The following is an 18,668-nucleotide window of genomic DNA, read 5'->3' as shown; positions in this document are numbered from 1 at the left end:
CTTATCAGTCGCGATATTAATGATATCACAGATTGATTTTTATCATCGCCAATTGGTTAATAATAGTATCACAAACAAGTGCGTGATAGTCAAATAAGGAAATCCCTGTTGTGATTAAGGATAATTTAAGTCTCGAGCTTAGAACTTTAGAAGTACATAGTGTAAACGTGATATCTTGCTAAATAGGTTTCGGGCACTTTGTCACGTAGCTACTATAGGCAATAGTGTTACCTCCCATTACCGGTCATGTCGTCTCGTTCTATCGCAAAGACACCATTTGATGAGAGCGAGAGCAAAAACGGAAATGGATAGTTGTTTACTAATAATCCTAAGGACTCTGTCTAGTTAAGCTTAGCGACTAATAACAAGTGGTAACTGTAACTATGTAGGTACATACCTTTAAGCTGAGATCAACTTATTTAACATTCCTTCTGAAGCTCGTAGTTGTTTGTAATTTGACACCAAAGCTCTGCTACAGGGCATCAGCAAAGTTTCTTATTTAAATCGTATGAAGAATCATTTTCTCTAACAAACAAAATTGATAAAAATACCTTGTTGCTATGTATATAAAAAAACAACAATACAATATCATTTTGATAAATTTTCCGTACTGTAATATTAGATTAGATTTAATAGAATATTTTTAAATCCTTTATTGATTTCAAATGCTTGCTCCGAGTGAGTAATACTATTAGTACTATACGTAATATGTAGTCGGTAATAAAACAAATGTAAAGCAACCCTTAAAATACAGTGTCATAATTAATACAAAAAGGAAGGATCGCTATCGTAACGTGTTTCCTAATAGTTTTATCGAAGCTTAAAGTTCACAGGGGACTATTTAAACGATTGATAATAATTAATCTTTATTGAAACAACACAATGTTATATTCTTTTCTACTTTTCAACCATAAGATATCTACTGCCAAGCAAATGCCTCTCCCAAGGATTTTCTCAGCGACTGATCCTGTGATGCCCGCATCCAGATACTTCCCGCAACCGACACCAGATTGTCATGTTCACTGGGAGAAAAGCCTGCTGCCATAGATGTAAAATAAATTGAATCGCTATAAATAAGATTTTCATAAGAATTCAATTCTCGAGGAGGTGTGTATAGAAGATATAGGGTAGGTACCTTTCGGTCTGTCGGCAAATAATAAAAGAATGTAAGTAGATAAGATGACTTTGATTATACAGATACATTAATTATTATTTACTACAATGATTAATATCAACACTACGTCACAATGCTAATGTATTTATTCCACGAATTCGTGATTTTATTTTCCAGCGATAATAAATAAATATCAAAGTTCAAAATTACCCAAGACACTGTGTAGAATTTATATTTTTATAATATATTTACCTACATAAACTTAAGAACAAAAATTACTAATAATAAAAACTATTTACAAAATAAGAAATATTTCACCCCCAGCGCCGCAGTCAGGAATGGTGCCCAAAAGGCTGGCAGCATTGCCACGTTGAATGGCCAGGCTAATTCTCTGACCGAAATAGCTGCCAGCCTTTTGATCACCGGTCACCTCGGTGAGCCTCTTTGCTAGTTCCTTATAAAAGGAACGAGCGATTGGAACCCATGGTCCCATAGTCTCAACCCCAAACGGCACAAATATATAACTCGCATTGAGAGCTGCATATTTGCGCCGCTTGGAGTACTCAGCCGAGGCCGCCGTCGCGCCTGCGGCAAGGGAGGTACCTCCTGTATGAGACGGAGCAAGCGTATCCGCGCATGTTGCGTCCCACACAAGAGGCCGTCCCTGCTTCCAGGGAATGAGCGTCATACCATCAGGTCTCTTGCCGTCGTCACGGAATATGCCGTTAGGCTCCAAAACTGCTGGCATATTGACGGCGACAAGAGCTCTGCGGATGACGTCATTGATGCAGGCGTGTCGGGAGACTCGACCAGCGCTCATTTGGCATGAGAGGCCATGGTGTCCTAACTCACCGACGCGGGTACCGTAACGACAGCGATGGGGATGGTTTGTCTTGACGCCAAGTCTTAGAGAGATGGCAAGAGACAGTGTACTCCTGTCAAGTAGAGTCCCGATATTGGCTGAAGGAAGAGCATGTAGCCAATAACCGGACTCTGCCTGAAAGACCGCTAGTAGGCGAGCACGCTCTGCAGCATTTTCAGAGGAAGCCAATAGATCACTCTGAATACGCAAACAAAGCGGCTCGTCCCACTGCCTCTGAGACGATAGAGAGGTAGGTGGATCGCAGCGTTGCCAGACGTCCCGATTTTGGCGGGACGTCCCGATTTTTAAATCAAATTTAAATGTCCCGCGCGGGACAGGCTCGGTCCCGCTTTTCGGAGAGAGACACTTACTTCACCAAACTATTGTTTGAAACGCCATATTATTCTAAAGAATAAAACATTTTAAATTTTATTCTTTTTTATTCTAAAGACGAATTTAACGATAGAGTACCTAAATCTGATTTAAAATATTATTTTTTTGTTAAAATACATTTTCTATGGCTACTTTTGCTATATATGTCAAGTAAACGTAATTTTAAGTCAAATAAAAACATAAATATTTGAAAACCTTTGATTATACAGGGTGTCCCAAAAACAATGGATAACCCTATAGCCATCGATAGGCCTCGCCATGATCTCCCTTACGTCCATTTTTGACCCCAGTAAAAATATCACCGATTTCAAGATTTTTAAGTTTTTGTGCATTTTTAGAAAATTGCCACCTGCGATTACTTTTTCTCATGCCATTTCTACAAATGAGGATACTTTTCAATCTAGTTTTTTTCCTTATCACAAGGGATAGTTGGGCTATCAAAAGAAAAGATAAAAATTCAACAAACTAGTTTGAAAGTATGAAAATTTTAAGAAATTGCAGAAGAGAAGGAAAAAATAATTCATTGTCTTGCACTTTTGATCAGCCATCGTGTAAAAAAAATGTAGGAAGACCATCGTGCCCATTACCTTAAAAACTTCCTTGGTTAATTGAGATTCTAAAAAGGTATCACAAGCCTATGTATCCTGTATTATTTTTATCTTATGGCTATTTGAATAGCAACTAGAATGAAAACTGCAAAAATGAGTTTTTCTCGTAATAGTTAAACTAGGACTGCATAGTGGCATTAAATACAAATGGATAATTTTTAGCGTAGGAATTTAAATAAAGCAACATTTTATCATCATCATCATCATCATTTCAGCCGTAGGACGTCCACTGCTGAACATAGGCCTGTACCCAAATGCTTTTCATAATGACCGCTTGGTAGCGGCCTGTATACAGCACCTTCCTGCTTATCTTTATTAGGTCGTCGGTCCACTTTGTAGGTGGACGTCATACGATGCGCTTTCCGGTACGTAGCCTCCACTTGAACCCTGCTGCCTCAGTTCTGCGAACTACTGTGCCTTGCCCTTTGCCACTTCACACAAAAAATAAGTATGTAATCACAAAAACGCAGAACGGACTGCCAATGGGGCAACAGGGTTCAAGTGGAGGCTACGTACCGGAGAGCGCATCGTAGGACGTCCACCTACAAAGTGGACCGACGACCTCATAAAGATAAGCAGGAAGGTGCTGTATACAGGCCGCTACCAAGCGGTCATTATGAAAATCATTAGGGTACAGGCCTATGTTCAGCAGTGGACGTCCTACGGCTGAAATGATGATGATGATGATGATAAAATGTTGCTTTATTTAAATTCCTACGCTAAAAATTATCCATTTGTATTTAATGCCACTATGCAGTCCTAGTTTAACTATTACGAGAAAAACTCATTTTTGCAGTTTTCATACTAGTTGCTATTCAAGTAGCCATAAGATAAAAATAATACAGGATACATAGGCTTGTGATACCTTTTTAGAATCTCAATTAACCAAGGAAGTTTTTAAGGTAATGGGCACGATGGTCTTCCTACATTTTTTTTACACGATGGCTGATCAAAAGTGCAAGACAATGAATTAATTTTTCCTTCTCTTCTGCACTTTCTTAAAATTTTCATACTTTCAAACTAGTTTGTTGAACTTTGATCTTTTCTTTTGATGGCCCAACTATCCCTTGTGATAAGGAAAAAAACTAGATTGAAAAGTATTATCATTTGTAGAAATGGCATGAGAAAAAGTAATCGCAGGTGGCAATTTTCTAAAAATGCACAAAAACTTAAAAATCTTGAAATCGGTGATATTTTTACTGGGGTCAAAAATGGACGTTAGGGAGATCATGGCGAGGCCTATCGATGGTTACAGGGTTATCCATTGTTTTTGGGACACCCTGTATACGTTTTTTTACTATGTCCCGCTTCTGACGGAAGTGTCCCGCTATTTTCACTCAAAAAGTACCAAAGTCCCGACTTGGCGAAAAAAAAAACTGGCAACGCTGCGCGCGGGACAGGCTCGGTCCCGCTTTTCGGAGAGAGACACTCACTTCACCAAACTATTGTTTGAAACGCCATATTATTCTAAAGAATAAAAGATTTTTAATTTTATTCTTTTTTTATTCTAAAGACGAATTTAACGATAGAGTAAATCTGATTTAAAATATTATTTTTTTGTTCAAATCCATTTTCTATGGCTACTTTTGCTATATATTGTCACGTAAAAGTAATTTTAAGTCAAATAAAAAGATACATATTTGAAAACCTTACGTTTTTTTACTATGTCCCGCTTCTGACGGAAGAGTCCCGCTATTTTCACTCAAAAAGTACCAAAGTCCCGACTTGGCGAAAAAAAAAACTGGCAACGCTGGTGGATCGGCTCCCGGGCATGCCCTAGTCCAAGCGTTTCTGGCCTCTGCGAGGTGAGCCAACTCCACTACCCCTAAAGAAGGGGATAATAATTTATTAAAGAGTTCGGCTGTACCATACGCAGAAGATAGAAAAGCTGAAAGGGCAATATGCGATATCTGACGTGTGCCTAGTCCACCGAAACGCACAGGGAGAGAGGCCTGTTTCCAGGCGTTATCGGTAAATGCACAATTTAGAAGTTTGGAGAGTGTCTCCCTGAGCGAACTATCAATGTTTGACAGTGATCCTGGAAAAAGCCAAAAATGGGTACCTACTACGTAAAAAATATATAAATTTTGGAGCATAGGCACTGTTAAATAAACTTTATAGCAATAAATGATATAATATTATTATTTGCCTAATTAGACCGAAATTAGGTTATTTTTAGTAGGCTGTTCAACATTCTTTCAACTCTCGATAGTGCGTAATAAAATATTATGTACCTACTCTTTGTACTTGCTTAGGCTCTACATATTGGTACAGTGCATGTAAGTAGGTACGTAAAAACAGTTCAAGGCATCTTTTGGGTTCTATTCGTACTCTCTAACAATTCGGTAACATTGACGTCGGCAGCAAGATTTGGAGTGGATGCCACGTATCGGAAAGCGCAGCGTAGGACGTCCAATCAATAGCTGAAATGCATTATAAAGTTGTAGCGCTTGGTTTGTCGTCCGTTAAAAATTATGTAGAGTCGAGCTGGTATCCCGCAACGTCAAGAAACTAGTAGTAGTTGATAGTGGAATTTTTTTTACCTAACGAGAACAAACATGCTGCTTAGAAGTTACAGAGCTGTCCTTTAGTTTGTACCTATGAGAAGAAGACATCTACCTACACAAGAACGATTGAGTTAGCTAGCAGTTACTTGAATTAGTAGTGATCTTATGCTGCAAATTCTTCTTGATAATGACTTGCACATGTCATTAATTATTAAGTACTCGCCAGATTTACAAATAATCGCCCCACCTTTTGTAGAAATACTCGTAATAATATCCCACTTACGCGATAATAACAATATGATCCTATTTAAGTATCTACTAATTAATTCGCAAAATGCGTTGCACTTGTAGGTATGCGAGCGTGATTACGATCGATTTGTGACGTAATAAATATTTAAAAATATGAAGTCACCTCGGTACTTATTGAATTTTTGGTAGGAAATCTGTTTTTGGTGCAGTTTTGGTTCTTTATTAGGGTTCCGTACNGGTATTTCGGACGTGAGAATTTCGCGAAGCGAAGAGACGTTTTAAATCTACTTAACTATAGCGATACTTAACTATAGTTAATCAACTTATGCCTATGTAACATACGAGTAGTAGAAAGTAGAGTCAAAAAATCAAGTACAGTAGATCAAATCAGTAAATCAACCAGCTGATCCAGCGAACGTCGTAACGCAAATAAAAAGTTGTCTGTACCTAACAATTAAGTCTCTCTTTAATAATATTAGGCTGAGTTGCACCACCTAACTTTAACGGTAACTATGACGATAACCGGTGCTTTTTGTATGGAGTTTGACAGATTTTTGACGTTTGTCAAAGTTAAAGTAAAATGGTGCAACCCAGCCTTAGAGCCTTAGTGTCATAACTAGAGAAAAAATGAGAACCTTTTTAATAAAGTTTATTTTAATCCATCTATTGTGGACGAAGTTATAAGTTTATACCAAGAACCTCCATTATCATGATTTTTTATAATATAGGTACTAACATCCAAGTTATCTAAACTTCAAAGTATTAAGTCTTGTAATGCTTGAGCCACGGAGTCCCATAAGTATTGCCCCGTGATATTATTCCCATAAAACATTATAGTCTCCCCACGTCTCATCATCCAATACTTTCTAGTCATAAAAGGTTATTAGTTTGCGGGTAGTCGCCGAAGAAAGCTTTTGTTGGTACACACACAAGCACACTGCATACTACTATAGTTTTATGTGCGTCTATCTATTCTATAGTTATAGACCAAACTGTGTGCTGACCATGACTTTACGTTAGGTGTGCTCGTTAGCGAGTTACGTCAAAAATATCTATGAAGATTTTATTTCTTGAAAATAGCCGCTAGGCTAGCTGCACAATATGTCATACATTTAATGTCATTTTTTTACGCAGTCGCTAGCGAGCACACCCAACGTAAACTCATGGTAAGCACACTGAATCCACATAGGTAAGTTGTTTTTTTCCCTTTCTTATCTGCCAGAATATGGTAAATTATAGATTATAGTTGACATTTCAATTTGAGTTTGTTCAAGTAAAGCTGAAAAATATTTATCCCGTTGTTCACGAAAATTAAAACAGACTTACAACACCCCGTTTTAACCCTTTTCTTGGCATCGTAACACGGGTGATACATCATAATTTAAAAAATCCTGAGGGCAGCGAAAGCATAAGAAATAATTTATTTTATACATAACACGTTCCTGATATATCATAGAATGAGATAAAAAAAAACTATTCACACAAAAATAAATTTGGCTGTCAGTTATTGTCAAAATTGGATAACCTAAGCATGTTGGCTTCAAACGCGTGGTAAGTTTATTTGTTTATTGGCGATATCACAAAATATTTGTGTTATTTTCTGTATGTAATTTACAGGAGAAGGATTACTCTGAGTTTTTCGTTTGGTTTGGATGGTGTGTATTGCTACTTGCCGATTTTGTAACCGTCCATGTGCCTGTGTATCATATATGTTACATTGCCAAGTGCTTCGTGATGTATTTTTAAATCATAATTTAGGAAAAAATGCGTATTTTTAAAAGATATTAGTGTTACATTAATAGGAAATACAGTAATTAGAGTGGACAAGCTTGTGGAGTGCAATTAGTTCATAAAAATCTATTAAACTCCATCCACCCTACCTTCTGATGCCCTCAAGTATGACAATGTTGGCCTTATTTTCGCTTCTTGTGGAAAATATAAAACTAGAAAAATAAGCAGATTAAATATAAAATGCACAAAATGTAATCAACTTTTATGTGTGGTAAAAAGTTATTCGATTTTATGACTTTTATCATTATTAGTAGGTATAAAAAGCAAGAGTCTGAGTAATTATTATTTGCTATAATTGGATTTGGCATATTCTTTTCACTCTGAGTTTCTGTTTTGATAAGGAAGTTTAAAAAATACCTTTTTAAATTATTTATGTATGTTTTTGTTCATTCAAAATTATTTTTTGAATATTTTAGCTTTTTAATTTTCTATACCCTAATCTTGGCAGTGTATCATATATGATACACCTGGTTTCTGAAAAACTGAAAACAATATATTTTTTTAAACATTTTTATTGGCCTATTAGGATCATACTTAACTCATAAATATCAAAAAATTTAAAATCGTAGTGAATTTTTGGTCATGCCAAGATAAGGGTTAACCAAAACACAGACACTGTTTTGTCGCTTTATCTCAATTATAAAATGATCATAAGATTTATTAGCTGAAAAGTATAAAAATATTAGTCATGATACTTTCAGTTAAAATTTTAAAGTACACAGGTTTAAAAACACATGAAACGTAGGACCAATAAGGGCAATTTTCTAATCAGCTCATTTTTAACCTTATCTAATTGACTCTATTCTATTATCTCTCTATTTAACTCGTGTACTTTCACCAAGTTATGGACATAGCACTAAACGAAAGACGCATGTCACTTGGTTCTTCTTAATACTTGCCAACCTCTCGCTTACCCCATCCACACTCGTAAAAGCACCATAACTTGGCAATGCAACAATCTCTTCTGATTTAGATTATCATAAAACAAACATAAAAGTCTCGCACTAAACACTGAATGCATAATACGCTCATTCGGCAAATGGCGCCTGGACCGCCAATAAGGACTGGTTTCACTAAGCGACGAAAAGAGAAGATTTTTATATGTAACAACAGAGTTAATATTTCGGCTTGTTTAGACACGAGTAACTACGTAAATTAACCACGTTTTTAGGGTTCCGTAGCCAAATGGCAAAAAACGGAACCCTTATAGATTCGTCATGTCTGTCTGTCCGTCCGTCCGTCTGTCCGTCCGTATGTCACAGCCATTTTTTTCCGAAACTATAAGAGCTATACCGTAGAAACTTAGTAAGTAGATGTATTCTGTGAACCGCATTAAGATTTTGATGCAAAAATAAAAAAAAATAATAAATATTGGGGGCTCCCCATACTTTTTTTTAATACCTCGTAAATCGTAAACCGCTTATTACAAATTCTTACAAATAACTTAAATTAAAAAAAATATATTATTTCATAAATCAATGGTACGGAACCCTTTGTGCGTGAGTCCGACACGCACTTGGCCGGTTTTTTCTTTGATAAAGCAATGCTATCCTTCCATCAGAAATGTGAAAAGCTACGTAGAAGATTTGTCTATGTTACATCAAACGTTTCATTTATTCATTTTTGTAGGTACCATAGTTGATTTGTGAAATCGAATCGCTGTCCCAAACTTGATATTAATATTCTAATATCTTTTTTCATTCCTTAATTGGGGTTTTTTAAACTATGTTAAGTGACTTCAAAAATGCAAAACTTCATTATGTTTTTACTTTATTTTACTCTATATTTTGGAAAACAGAGTTTTTACAATAGTTTTACTTTAACCTATCTATTCCATGCGCACGGAGTACAGTACGTATTCAAGGCTTAAATATTAACCAATACCTGAAAAGCCAGTCCCCATTTCCCTGTGCAGACCGGAAAATGGGGAATAGTGTCCAGAATTTACAGACCAGCGTGCAAACACTTGCTTTCTTTCCCACATTTTACGGGAAAACTCCCAAACTTTGTCTACGGGTACCTATGTATGGGACATTCGCAAACAAAGCCTACGTCGAACGATCCTGGATACTGCAGGTAGGTGTAGCAATTGACTTAAAAGTTTTATACTTACTTGTGAAGCAAAAGATTCGCTAGGTTTTAATTTTGTTCGAGGTACGTTATCATGCGGACATTTAATTTTTGCTATGGAAAGCTTCTAGCTTCGCAAGACTGGTGTGTGAATAACCCATAAGAGGATTGTATAAATAAACTACAGGTTTATAACTATTTTATCTAAGTACTTACCTACTTATGTGGTCTGTGCCTATATCCACTAGCAATGTCAGGCACGTTTCACTTTGCACACAATAAAAAATTGGTTGTAGATATTCGTCATCATCATCATCATCTCAGCCATAGGGCGTCCACGGCTGAACATAGGCCTCCCCTAATGCTTTCCATGTTGCCCGGTTGGTAGCGGCCTGCGATAGATTACTATAAAAAAATGGTGCCAGCGTAAACTGAAACCTAAAGTCAATAGACTATACATAAATACCTAAACAACAATCAGGATTGATTTCTCATACAAGTTACGTCAGTTGCAATCTATCTTTCTATTCTCTACCTATTGCCGCGGAACACCAATATCGGAATGTTCTGGTGAAAAGTGAAGCAGTAATTACAAACAATGCAGGCATTGCAACTCGCATCTCTAGGGCTGGCAATGTAAGTACATGAAACTGAAAACATTTTGAACTACTCGTACCTTTAAAAAGTATTTTAAACATTTCGAAGTAGTTACCTACCTTTGAAACTATTTTTGGATTTCGAGTGCACCACCACGATAATTACTTTAGGCCTTTACAAAACTCAAGGACAGATTTTCAAACAATTATACCACTAATTTTCTTTTTCACGTGGCCTACACTCAGTTTTTTGTTTTTTACATCCCTTGGCTTGTGAAAGGAATTTTAAGTTTATTTCGTGAACATTTATTTTTAAAAGTGTTCAATCGTCGAAAAAATATTACAAAAAGAACGCAGAATCAAAAATAATACATTATTTACAACGATCAACCACGATTACAACGATCAACTCACTGAACAACGGCCATAAAACGCTGAAGTGAATTCTAGAGTATTGAGTTTATTTATTCGCGCAACCCCGAGGGCTGTCACTTGTCACTCTTGTCAGGTACAACGATACGGGAATTTGGTTTCAGTATTTTAGGCGGACGTTTTATCCCAAAATAATAAGCGTAGGAACTTATTTGTCAAGTTCATGCAAATTCTCTTTAAGTTTGGAGTTATTTATAGCATTTCGAGTTATTTATAAGTATTTCGAGTTAAGCGTCAATTATGACTTAAGAGTTTCTCTAATCCCATGCAGGTTTAAGGAAGCGAGTAAATTTTCAATGACTTAAGGTTCGGCCAAACCAAAGCGATCAACCCGCGTGCAGCGATGGCGATCAATGCATTTAGGTCTTTTCGCAATCGCTGCACGCCGGCGGTGTGATCGCGTTGGTTTGTCCAAACCCTTACTTTTTCAGTATTTTTTTTATCTGATTTGGACAGTTCGTTCGTTCGTTTCAGCCGAAAGACGTCCACTGCTGGACAAAGGCCTCCCCCAAGGTTTTCCACAAAGACCGATCCTGCGCTACCCGCATCCAGACACCTCCCACGACTTTCAACAACAGATCATCGATCCACCTAGTTGGAGGCCTGCCTACACTAAGTACGTCTTTCGGCTCGTGGCCGCAACTCGAGATCTTATTTGATTCGAGATTCGAGAGAAGTGACAGTATCGCATGTTATATGTGACTGGAGTACCTATCCAGTACGGCTAGCACGAAAAACTTTCGAGTTCAAATCGTTTGCGTGCTCGAATCGCCATCAAAATATTTAGTACAAAAAATACAACAGCGCCCTTGTGAACGTGTCGAAAAGTGAACTTAGTATGAGAAATGGTTGAACGAAACTTATTTTGAGAATCAAATCACGTTATCGTTTAATTCGAAGGTTGAGTATCGAATTTTGTCGAATACGCAAACGATTCGAAGACGACAGTCATGTTCATGCTAGAGGTACTGAAAAGGGCCAATACCTACAGTAATTTACCTTTTTTTTCTTTTGTTTTTCCGTTTAAGTGGCAGCCCTAGCATTTTGTGGGCCAACCGGATGATGAGTATTGCGCTCACGCGCGGCTTAATGAAACCTCCCTCAGCCCTCGATGCAAATACTCCGAATTATAGTTTATTTAACGATACTGACATTCGTTGAGTATTGTTTCCGTTGGCTGATATTGTGGAGACGAGAGTCTAATATGGGAACTAAACATAAAATAGAAAAGAGACCATAAATGATACCAAGAATAAACTTTGTAGTGAACAGAAGTAAATGCAGTGTGCTTACCATGAGTTTACGTTACGTGTGCTCGCTAGCGACTGCGTAAAAAAATGACATTAATTATATGATATATTGTGCAGCGCCCCTAGCGGCTACTTTCAAGAAACAAAATCTCCATAGAGATTTTTGACGTTTTCGCTAGCGAGCACACCTAACGTAAACTCATGGTAGGTACACTGGATTCATTCAAAACTATAGAGTTTTACTTTACAAGTAAGCTACAAATGAGACAAATATACCTTAATGTTAGGTATTTTATATAAAGATAGTTATCGAATCCATTTCATTAGCTAATTTTCGTTCTTTTCATAGATTTTTGAGGAACATTGTTCATATAAGTACCTATTTGATCCCATGACTAGATTGGAGTCCGGTACCGGTATTATTACCTATTTGTAAAAAAAACCTATTACTGTGTAAATATCTTCTTGTCAGTGCTATTATTGTGACCAGACAAAATATATCCGTTCAAATATTCCCGTGAAAATCAAATTATTATATTTTCCTCGCAAAAAATATTTAATTAAAGCACACATATCACACCTTTGTTGAGCAGTTTTCATATGCAAATTCCGGCGCACCATCAATCCGGAGTGAACGCCCGCCATAACGCAATAAAAACAATTTACTGCACTTTCCCCCTATGAGTGCACTACGAAGATCTAAATCAACAGATGTGGTCCTGCCGTGAGTTGCTATCACGGAAAAATGTGTTTAGTTGTACCTACAAATACGTAATTTTATCATTGCGACACTTTTTTAGGTTGTACGCTTTTTTTGAAAGACCACAATGTACCTAGGTACTTCGTAGGGCACATTTCTTTTGTTTGCTTACTATAATTCTATCAAGCTAACTAAGTAAGTTACTACTATTGTACGAAAATATTAGATTTAAAAATAAAATATGAAGATATCGAAACAGACTGAAGTATTTTTCTTCAATTAATTTATTAAACATTATTAACATGAAAACTGCCGTATGCCGTAATGCCGTGGGGGTCTATGCCAGAGGTAGCATAGACCCTCTACGTCAGTTTTCATGTTCCCATAGCTGCAACTCCTATGTCTACAGGATCTACATTTGACTGCAAATTTAACCGTAGCGTAGGTAAACGTAGACTATCTACTATCGTAAGACTAGAAAATACTTCACATAAACTTTTTTTTATAGATTGGTTCATCCATCAATTTAGTTGCATGGCGCACCCTACATGTTAGGTCACCAGTCACCACTAGTCCCCGTCTTATGAGCGTGAAAAATGAAATGTTTATCCCGTAAAATTTACGTCTGGGCGGGACTCGCTGAAACAGCCATTTTTCCATCGGCTTACAAGCTCTTATGCATGGTGGAACTTAACCCTACGCTGGTTTTGAGGGATGCTAAGTATTCGAAAAGTTCTACACTAAATATAGCTGTATCACATTAAATATACCTGTGCCCGTTACGCTTGGTACACTGTGAACTGTGAAGTCGTTTTAGAGCTAATATCGCAGTAAACTAAGACTCATCATAAAGTAAACTTATAGAATGGCCTTACAGCCAGTAACCACCTTTTTTCACGTTTAAACTATATTATGCTCATGTTGGTGTACTTTTGGGAAAGTGTTTTGAACTAGAACCACCCTCGCTATAACTTAAAAAAAAATGGCTACTGGTTAACATCGCGCGTTAACTTGGAGCTAAAAATGGGTCAAAGTTACGCGTCGTGTCACAACGCTTATAATAAAAATGTACGAGCACTTGCACAAAATAGTTGTTACAACCAACCTTGTGTTGGGTCTAATTCTCGTCACTACACTGCACAACTTAAAATAATTACGTTTTTTGTCGGTAAAAACGTCCTGGTGACGTCACTTAAGCATTTTTCTTATACTGCGTGCGGTCGTTGCGCGTGCGCACAAAGGAATGAGACCGCTCGGACACCGAGCCCACAGCGTGGTAGGGGTGGGGTTGCCCGCTCTTTTGTTTTTTACTACTACTGCGCTGAATATTGTGTGCGGATTGGCTTGTCGTACAGGGGTACTACATGGTAAAATAAATCTCGGAGGCGAAAGCAGGATAATAGTTTTCTATGACACACTTAAATCTTCGAAGGCAAAGCTACAGGAAGGAGTTAGTATTGGAATAATAACAAAATGCCTTGAACATATTCCAGTTTGAAGAATCGTTTTAAAAGTCCAATTTCCGATCTGCCAAGAAAACTGCCAGATACAATCGTGGTCGAGATAAAATTTTACAGCTTTAGCAATTTTTGGCTGACACCGCCAAAATCATGAAGTGGGAGTAAAATACTTGATGCCAAGAAGATAAATAATATAACGGAAAATAAATCTGATCATGTCAAGGGAATCTGAAACACGCGTATTCTTATGACATAAATATTAGTAATAAATTACGTATAAGTAGGTACGTAACGCTACACGATTTTCAAGCCCTGAAGAACCCTGAAGTTTAGGGTTATTAAACTCGCTTCTCCAAAGATCGCATCTTCTCCCCGAAAGAGATTGTGAGCAACTAACATCAGAGCAAGCTTTAATTTCTTCTTTTGTTAAAAACAATGTGTTTCGATATAGTTTCGAGAAAAATAATCTTACCTTAACCCGTGTAACACGTTTTACATTCATTTCTAATTTCTATAAAATAAACAAAGAATATCTTTATCCGGCCTACTTGAGACATAATGCATTTCCCGAATCGTCCCGACTAGGGCTTGCAATATCGGATAGTTTTCAACTCCGGAACTGATTTCCGATATTGGGCACTCAACTCCGGAATTCCGGTTCTAGTTCCGGAATTGGTTAAAAAAAGAAAGCGCCTCCCGACAAACATGTACACGTATGTGGCCTCCACTTCAGAACCTTGCCCCATCGGCCGTCTGTTCTACGTACTATGTGCCCTGCCCATTGCCACTTTAGCTTGCTAATCCGATCGCTATATGTCAGGCGACTTTAGTTCGATTACGAATCTCCTCATTTCTGGTTCGATCTCGAAAAGAAATACCGAGCATAGCACTCGCCATACCATGGTGTGCAACTTTGAGTTTATTATAAGGCCTATAGTAAGAGGCCACGTTTCCGAACCGTATGTCATCACTACTGGTAACACTCACTGATTGTAGATGTTAGCGACGTCGACCAAGGAAATACGCTAATTTATTAATTAGAATCGATTAGCAACATTAATAGTCAGATAATGTTGTAAAATAATCAATTAGAGTCGATTAGAGATAAATAACATTCCATCTCTTTCTCACATTATCTGTCATCTCGCTTGCACATCAATTACTCTTCCACACACTTCTGGAATATTCGAGAGAAAAAGAAACGGGACGGCAACATCGGACCTCTCGCTTCGAACATTCCAGAACTATGGTTCCAGAACATGAGAGACAGAGACAGGAATATCGGGAGAGAAAGGGATGGATATAGCCCGGGGCCCTATAAATACGGAGCGAGGCGCTCCGGGAGACAAGTTTAAGTTTATTTGAATGTGTGTTGTTTTGTTCAGTTCAGAGAACAAGTGCTCCAAGCAACAAGTGATCTGAAGAAGCAAGAACTGAGAAAAGGAAGCGAATAATAAACGCGAGAAGTCTCAGCAAGTGAAATAGTGGTTTTATTCCTGCAAGTAGCACCTACTACGCCTGACATAGTAAGGGCAAGCTCTCAACGGCAGTCATCATCGTCCGGTCAGCGCTCTCGAACACACACAAACGCATACAGTCCACTCGACCAAGGAAATACGCTAACTTATTAATTAGAATCGATTAGCAACATTAATAGTCAGATAATGTTGTAAAATAATCAATTAGAGTCGATTAGAGATAAATAACATTCCATCTCTTTCTCACATTATCTGTCATCTCGCTTGCACATCAATTACTCTTCCACACACTTCTGGAATATTCGAGAGAAAAAGAAACGGGACGGCAACATCGGACCTCTCGCTTCGAACATTCCAGAACTATGGTTCCAGAACATGAGAGACAGAGACAGGAATATCGGGAGAGAAAGGGATGGATATAGCCCGGGGCCCTATAAATACGGAGCGAGGCGCTCCGGGAGACAAGTTTAAGTTTATTTGAATGTGTGTTGTTTTGTTCAGTTCAGAGAACAAGTGCTCCAAGCAACAAGTGATCTGAAGAAGCAAGAACTGAGAAAAGGAAGCGAATAATAAACGCGAGAAGTCTCAGCAAGTGAAATAGTGGTTTTATTCCTGCAAGTAGCACCTACTACGCCTGACATAGTAAGGGCAAGCTCTCAACGGCAGTCATCATCGTCCGGTCAGCGCTCTCGAACACACACAAACGCATACAGTCCACCACAGTAGACTTTCGTCTTTAGGCACTGAGGTGTTTTGGTCGAAAAGATGTTATGTAGTTTCCCGAACGCTACCCAGCCGAGTTGAATTTGACGTATTATTACATCTGCTGCAGAGGAATCGCCCTCGTGCTCAGCCAGGCTCAAAGACCTTCTCATAGTCTAAGAACGCCAGGTATATAGGCAAGTTAGCTTCATTTGTAAATTTAAAACCTTGTACATAAATAAACGTCTATAAAGTATGGAGACAAGTTTGCTCGTTGACATTAGTGAGAAACTTCCTGCACTTGCTATAAAAAAATGCATTGTTGTTTTAATATACAAGAAATTATTTGTCTTCAAAAACCGAACTCCGGCAATTTCAGCCGGAGATTAAAAAAAAAATAGGCAAGTTAGACTCTTCGGTCTTCTGTATAACCTGCCGTAGCGTATAAATGCGGTATATGGTAGTGTAAACTTTTCGATAACTGGCTTCCTTGAGAGGCTTAAAGTCATTGAAACCTACGCGCGACGGCGCGAGACTATTCGTGATGGCTCTTAAAAACAGCTTGTAGACATGACTCAGAGTCAGAACCCAGATGGGTCTATAATTCCTAAGGCTTTTACCCCATTTCTTGAAGATAAACACCACCTAGCCTTTGTCCAAGACGGAGTTACAGTCTCTGAAGGACTTTCAGTATCGGCTTATCACCCGCCGCGTTCAGAAGCTCCGAGGTCATTCCGTGTTCACCGGGTTATTCACATTCCGGGTACACCTTATTGTTCTATAGCTGTTTGAGAGCCGATGTCCGGGATATCTTCGGTATAGTGTCGAGCTAGCTTAGCTCTTGGAACTGTCCTGTGGCTGAGCTATTAACAGGTTTGGTGACCTAGTTATAATATAGCTGTCCATAAAAACTTTTCTATCTCACCAGAACAGTGTCAATTCAGCTTTTGTTGAATTGACACTATCATCCGCTGTCTTCAGTCAGCTGACTTCGCCCATTAGTTGTCTTTAGCGAACATTTTGGAGCTTTGGTTCCGCTGTATTGCCTCTTTAATATTATTAGTAATAAAGTTGCGAATACATATGTTAAGGACTTCCTTATCTAAGGACCTATTTTGATACTTAAACGTTTTGAAAACTTAAAATAATAATTTATGAAAAATTTCAATATCGGAATACGATATTGGCTTCAGTTCTAATTCCGGAGTTACGAAATTCCGGAATTCCGGTATTCAAGCCCTAGTCCCGACAGCTACAAATACCAACCCTCGAAAATAATGATCGCGTAATTTCGCCCAGGTTGGGAAATCGCAACAGCTGAGAACTTTCGATGCAGATCTCGAAAATCTTTTGAATGTATTCCAGCTTTTCGCTGTGGAAAGCCACAGGAAATTGTGCCATGACACCATGACATAAGAGCATTAAAAACAATATTTTACACATGGTCTGTGCCAATTTTAATATTGCTATACTTTAGTGATAAAATACCTATAAAGTACCGTTTTACTTATCAATTTTTTGCATTCTATTTTCGTAATTGACGATTTTCAACAGTAAATATCTTCAATAAAGATCCATCAGATCAAAAGATTCCATTTTCTAAGAATACCGAGTCCGAGCTCATAGTTTATTAAATGTAAGATACTTGCTAAGATTTCACTCTTATTTCGCCTTACATTTTAGATTGTAGGTAAATGTTTTTTGTATACTAAGCTTAAGCACATCAGTGAAAAATCGTCATTTCTATTTTGTGAAATCGTTTAAGGTGAAAACAGTCACTTTAACACTTGTGTATCTAGGTAATAATACGAGAGAGCTTGTCTCCTTAGTGTCGAAAGATAAAATCCAACTAAAAATATATCCCAAACCGCCTCAAAGACTGCAAACACCGCCTTTAAAATAATGTCGGAGTAATTTTTCGCGGGATATGAGAAATCGAGTGCGCCAGTCGGCGTCTCAAAATCCGTTCAGCTGCGATTGTTGAATCAGCTCGAGCTGACATATTGTTTGTAATGCAACGGATCCTTACGAACGAATGTTGAGTTTGTTGAGTCATCTATTCTATGGAAAAGATCTTAGGACACGGATCTATGAGCAAATTGAAAATGAAGTGTGAACATGTTTCCGTCATAATGATAACTGCTCTGAAGTAAGGTACTTTGGCGCTATTTGGCATTACATTGCAAGAAATAAGAGTTAATTTTACTTCCATTCTCTGAAGTGCGACAAAAAACCAGTATATGTATATTATTTAGTTACCGAGTGAAAATAATTTAGAAAAATAAAATGATAAGTACCTACTATCAATGTATACTTAACTTTCATTTCACAAAAAACGGAGACAACCCTCGTAAAAAGTGCATTATCCTATGCATTTCGGATGCGCAAAATACTCACAGTGAACTGTATTTTTTATTAATACTTAATACCTCTTGTATAAAAGTGTATGAGCACAA

Source organism: Ostrinia furnacalis, unplaced genomic scaffold (genome assembly GCF_004193835.3).
Source record: "Ostrinia furnacalis isolate ACB-3 unplaced genomic scaffold, ASM419383v2 OfSCF6199, whole genome shotgun sequence".
Lineage (NCBI taxonomy): Eukaryota > Metazoa > Arthropoda > Insecta > Lepidoptera > Crambidae > Ostrinia > Ostrinia furnacalis.
Note: the sequence above shows the minus strand (reverse complement) of the source record.